This window comes from Heloderma suspectum, chromosome 7 (assembly GCF_057233095.1).
Source record: "Heloderma suspectum isolate Gila_16-S chromosome 7, 16-S_ref, whole genome shotgun sequence".
Classification (NCBI taxonomy): Eukaryota; Metazoa; Chordata; class Lepidosauria; order Squamata; family Helodermatidae; genus Heloderma; species Heloderma suspectum.
The window spans coordinates 110,581,323-110,587,322 of NC_139464.1; positions in this window are offsets into that span (position 1 = coordinate 110,581,323).

A 6,000-nucleotide genomic window follows, 5' to 3' on the forward strand; every position below is an offset into this window, starting at 1 on the left:
CTTGCTAGACGCTCGACGCAGAAGCAGGGAGCAACGAGCGATGGAGGGCGCGGAAAGGAGGCGTAGCACCCGTTTGGCGTGGATCCAACGGAAAGAGGGAGGATCTCTCCCTAGCCCATAAGTTCAGGGTCTTCAAGTGACTCTCCTTCAAACGGGGATCAACTGCCTACTTGGAGCATAGGCTACTCTGTTGTTCCTTGCTTAATCACTGGTGATTAGCATCTGAAAGAGTCATTAAGTTGTAAAAGGATTAAAGTCTTGAAAAGAATCCTTTCGTCTGTGTCTTGAGTTGGCTATTGGAGTCTACTGAAAGAGGCCGCTAGGGCGCTCCTGACAATATGGTTCTTGGTTTAAAAAAATGTACAAATATGCATATAAAGTATGTATTTTACAGTATTTTAGTTTACAATAAAATGCCTACAAAAATCTATATTTAATTGAGTAGTTAAATGGAAATTTTTGTGCATTTCATAATTTTAAAATTCACAGATTGATGAGGAAACAGGATGGAAAGGGCTTATGAATTCATACTGGAATTAGTGTTCCATCCATCCCTAGTGGCAGCATAGGTTTTCATGGACTAGAATCTGCTTCATCAGAGCAACGGCCGCCTCCCGTGGACCCAAGGGAAAGAGGGAGGATCTCTCCCTAGCCCATAAGTTCAGGGTCTTCACGTGATTCTCCTTCAAATGGGGATCAACTGCCTACTCGGAGCATAGGCTACTCTGCTTTTCATTGCTTAGTCTCTGGTGATTAGCATCTGAAAGAGTCATTAAGTTGTAAAAGGATTAAAGTCTTGAAAAGAATCCTTTCGTCTGTGTCTTGAGGTGGCTATTGGAGTGTACTGAAAGAGGCCGCTAGGGCGCTCCTGACACCCGGGTGGTCTAGGGGAAGTGCAGTTATAGGGTCGTTCATCTGAATGCCTCTTGAACTGAGCTTTAGTGGCACGCAAGTCTGATCACACTGTTATGTTTATAGAAGCTACATGACAGTTGAGTGCCACTTCACATCATCCTTAAATTACCAGTAATCTGTAGTGTGTGTGTGTGTGTGTGTACTGATAGTTCACCCAAGGCATATAAATGCCAGATGGTGTCGGGGTCAGACTTGTGCAGATGCACATGTAGGTCAAATGCGTTGAGTGACTGCTCACCTACGTGCAACGTTTTGTGAGTGCATTGCCCATCTAGGAACATAAGAATATGCCTCATACCGAGTCTAATCACTGTTCCGTCTAGTTCAATCTACTGGCAGCTGCTGTCCAAGGTTTCAGATACAGGTCTTTCCCAACCCTACCTAGATGTCAAGGTTTGAACCTGGGATGTTTTGCATGCAAAGCATGTGCTCTGCTACTGAGAGCTCTGAGAGCCAGTGTGGTGTAGTGGTGAGAGTGCTGGACTGGGAGCTGGGAGATCCGGGTTCTAGTCCCCACTCGGCCATGGAAGCTCACTGGGAGACTTTGGGCCAGTCAGAGACTCTCAGCCCAACCTACCTCACGGGGTTGTTGTTGTGAGGATAAAATGGAGAGGAGGAGGATAACGTAAGCCGCCTTGGGTTCCTTAAAGAGGAAAAAAGGCGGGATATAAGTGTAATAAATAAATAAATACTGAGCAAAGGGTTTGGTGGATCATGCCAGTGGAATGTACACATGTAGATATCCAATCACACAACACATTTTATGAGAGCCCAAGTCTTCTACTGCTCTCCCTCCACACAAGCAACATCTGTGCGCCCAAGACCTGTTGAAAGCAGCCCTCTCTGTCCTCACCAAACGGGTGGCACATCAATGTATGCATTATACTGTGATTTTTTTCTTCCCAATGCAGCATGCATAGACACCACAGCATCCATGGGCATCTCTCTTAGCACCCAAGAGGTAACTGCTCCTTCTTTTTCTTAAATTAATACTGTTTTACTCAGGGTGGAGGAACAGTTTGTAAAAAAAAGTATCCCAAGGCTGCATGTGGTCTCCTGAGGAGTTAACCTCTTTATGACTTGGACATTTCCTCTTCCTTTGTTTCCAGAAGATTTATAATGGAGATTTATACATTTGACATATGTTTCATAGTCTGCTGTTTTGAAATATGTTTATATTGTATATCAGGTCTGTTTTGAGGAGAATAAAATTGAAGGCAAGCAACACATGTCATCCCATTTTGGTTAATAGAGAGTGATAATTTTCTAAGGAACTTCCTTTAGAAGATGTATGGTGAATGGGCTGGAAGCTTCTAGTAGTATTGCTCTGAAGCCTGGTGGTGATGGGTGCATTCTTTGAAACTTTACCTCAAAGAGCTAGAAACTCTCTTTTATGCCTGCTTTGTTCCCTAGATTCCCTAAGAAAAATAATTTGCATGAGAAAAAGACACTGCTCTGATCTTTTTAATTAAAGTGTGTAATGCATCAGTGGCTGACAAAAACAAACACCACAGTCATCAGCTTTACTGCACAACCACAAACAGCAGGTGGAATGAAATACCAGGGCTTCTGCTCCGAACACATAAAGTGAAGCATCAGCCACTTAGAGAGCTGGATTCAGTACGTCAAGAGCCTAAGGAATATTTTTGGCCCCAATATCCCCAATCTCTTCAAATGTCACTGTCTACACTGAATTTGCCAATATGCTCTGTGGCCTTCATCCAAAATCTCTGAAATCAAAGGAAAATGAGAAGAGCAAGAAAATGTCTTTCTATCTCTTCCTGAACCTATCTTCCAGTTGGAAGGCCCCCTATTGATCTCCCATCACAACTTAACTGCCATGGTGGATGGCCCCCATTGGGCTAGTGGGGCAGAGAGCAGGATAGGTAATGATAGGCAGAACCAAGAGTTTGCAGCTGGTGGAGCCAACTTGATCTGGTTATCTCCCCATCCTCCTCCCTTGGAAAGATCCTAAGGACACTTAAGCAATACACTACAATTACATTGCATCTACCTAAACTGAAGAATTGTGGTTCAGAAGAGGTGGATACTGTCACACTTGGTTCTATGTTGGGAGAAAAGTGGGTAGTCTCCACCACCCCATACAGCAGGGGCAGGGAACCTTTTTTGGCCTGAGGGCTGAATTAGCTCCAGGCAAGCACACTGGAGGCCTGATTGGCTGTGAGAATGAATGGCACACCATGAATGGCAACCAGACAGAGCAGTCCCCCCAGATACCCTGCCTGGCCTGCATTTGTATGCCTGTACTTATTAAGATGGAGAAGGAGACAAGAGCATGCATGCACAGTGAAGAGAGTTAATTGGGCATGCACAAAAGAACAGAGCTGGGCATGCACAAAGACACTTAGTGCATACTCCAAGTCAGGAGACAAGGGAGAGTTGCTGGAGGAGGACTGCAGCTGCAGCAAGCCAGTGCCAGCATGAGAATAACTTGGTGGAAGGAAGCTATATGGAGTAGAACAAGTTCTGTCCATGTCAACAGTGACACAGGTGGGCCTCCATCTCTGGGACAGCCAACCCCTGCTCCCCTGTGTGCTGAGATAATCTTCTGAGATGACACCATCTTGCTGGTGGTGTCCATACTCTGGAACGCACCAGCCTTGCTCCCTGTCATGTTTTAGGGAGCTTGAGATTTGGGGAAGTCATAATTTTTTATGGTTATTTATGTTTGTATGTATGTATTTTATACAGCATTATCTGTATACAGAGAGCTTCAGCTATTGGGTGGTATAGAAATGAAATAAATAAATAAAATATATGGCACTTTACAGGAACATGTTTGACAGGACCCTGTTCCAAGGAGCTTACAATCCTAAAATGGACACTAGGAAACAATGGATGAAGGTGGCGGAAATGGAGGCAGGATAAACAGAAAAAAAGATTATACAATTATTTCAGTTACATGTTATAACTGAACATGTTCAGCTTCAAAGCTTTGAGGCACCTCAAACCCCAGGCCTCCATGGGTTCCATAAAGACTGTACACTGACGTTTTTGAGAAGCTCAAAAACAGGCCTTACTCCCACTTTTTTCCTGTTACAGCACAGGATAGGGGGGAAAAGACAACACGGAATGAAAAATATAAGTATGCAGGTGTTTTCTTTCAAGGCCCCTATTATGACAGGGAACAGCATCAGTCAGTTTGGTGATTAGTCTTGTCTTGGCTGGGATTCCAAACTTATGGGCAACAGGTTGTTATGGTAGAGTTGAAAAAGTGGGCCAGGAGCCCTTCCTGAGGACTGAATTCTGGATAGACCTTGTATTCTTAGAGTTCCCATGATCTTGGGTTCTGCTGGCTTTCTTAAGAAGGGTAACAGCCTTATTACAGAAGGTTTTGGCACAGGGTTTGTTTGTTGCTCTGACCTAGTCCTTTCTCCTTGCCACGCCAGCTTCCATTGTGAGACTTTGACTTGTTCTCTTTTTTGTATCTCCCTCCTCCTCCTCTTCCTCCTTCTCCCAGTGGTGCAACTAAGGCTGAACCTTGGGGCCAATGTCCCAGGCCCTGCAGCTCTGGGGGGCCCCAAACCATTCAGAGAGTAGCTGATGATTGGAGCTGCAGCAAATGGGTCAGCATCTGGGCTGGCAACCTCCATATTATTTTTGTACTCATGATGGTGCTATGATTTAAAATGTGAAGCTGCACATGCTCAGTTTCTTTCTTTTATCAGGGTTGGCAAACATTTTGGTTGTTTTGTTCTAACATACCAGGACTGTAGAAGCAATTGTAAAGCAGGAAGGAAGCGGTGATGGTGGTGGGGTGGTGAAGAAAAAGGTTAGTTGCGTGCTTCAAAACTGAAGTAATAGACATGGCAGTCTAAAGAGGGCCCCGTAACACCATATATGCTGCATTTTTATCTTGTGGATTGTTGTGAACTGCCCAGAGAGCTTTGGCTGTTGGGTGGTATTGAAATGAAAATGATGATAGTCTAGGGTCTAAAATTACCTAGCTGCACCACCGCTTCTCCTCTGGTGTCTTTCTCTCCACTTGCCTTTTCCTCTGCCCTCTTTCTCCCTCTTTCATCTCCATTTTCTTCCCCTCTCTCCCAGAATGCTTCTCTTCCTCCTTCAGTTTCTCTCATACACTAGCCAGTGTTAAAATGGTTGTGCAGCTGGTTCCGCCCATGTTCCCTCACTGCCACCCAGCTGATCCAGTAGCCAACTTCCAAGGTGAGCAGCGGCTACCCCGAGAGTATCACTTTCATTAGATGTGGCCTCTAAGAGTCACTGCCTGTCTGTGAAGTGTGCATTAGCAACAAGCGGAAGTGACAGGGTGTTCCAGAGGCTTCCCAGAAAAGGAGTGCTTTGAAGAGGGATTTGAGGGAAATAAGGAGTGTGATCACACGGATCTGTTCTGAGAGTCAGTTCCAAGCATGAAGAGCAGCAAGGGAGCTGTTTCACGGAGCAGAAGACCTTTAGATAGCTGAGGATGGTGGACCTAGGCAAGCAAAGGCTACAGGAAGGAGTGCCAGTTTCAGTTTTCTGGGGGCCCTTGGACAAGACAATGGGTCTCCTCCCTCAGTGAGTCTACCTTCTCACCGCCATTGTCATCAGCTGCTTTTGCTCCTCACCCTCTTTCTCATCATTGCTACCACCTGCTTGCTTGACAGGCAGAGATCCAGTGAGCCAGCAGGCACAGGCATCTACTGTTCTGCCTTCTCACCATCACCACCCTGATCTGGGCCAGAGCAAGAGGCAGGTGAGCAAGCAGGTTGAAGAGGAGCAGCAACTCCAGCGGGCTCCTGTCAGTGGGCGCCTGCCTAACCTTGCCTGCCCAACTAAGCCTCCCTTGACACCAGCCCTGATGTGAAGGGTTATGTCAAGATAGAATCACAGAGATAAGGAGGGACAAGGCCAGGGGTGGTGGGGACTGGAGGTAAGGACCAGAAACCTATGGCTATGTTGCTTGCAATCATTCCGATTTTTATCATTTTAGTGACTATTCTAACAGTTGCTTAGATTTGATGTTTTACAATGTCTAGGTTTTTATGGATTGTTTTATTGTTATATTTTTATAATTTTATTATTTAAGCTGGCTCAGGGGCCTAGTTTCAGGCAGAGAGGCAG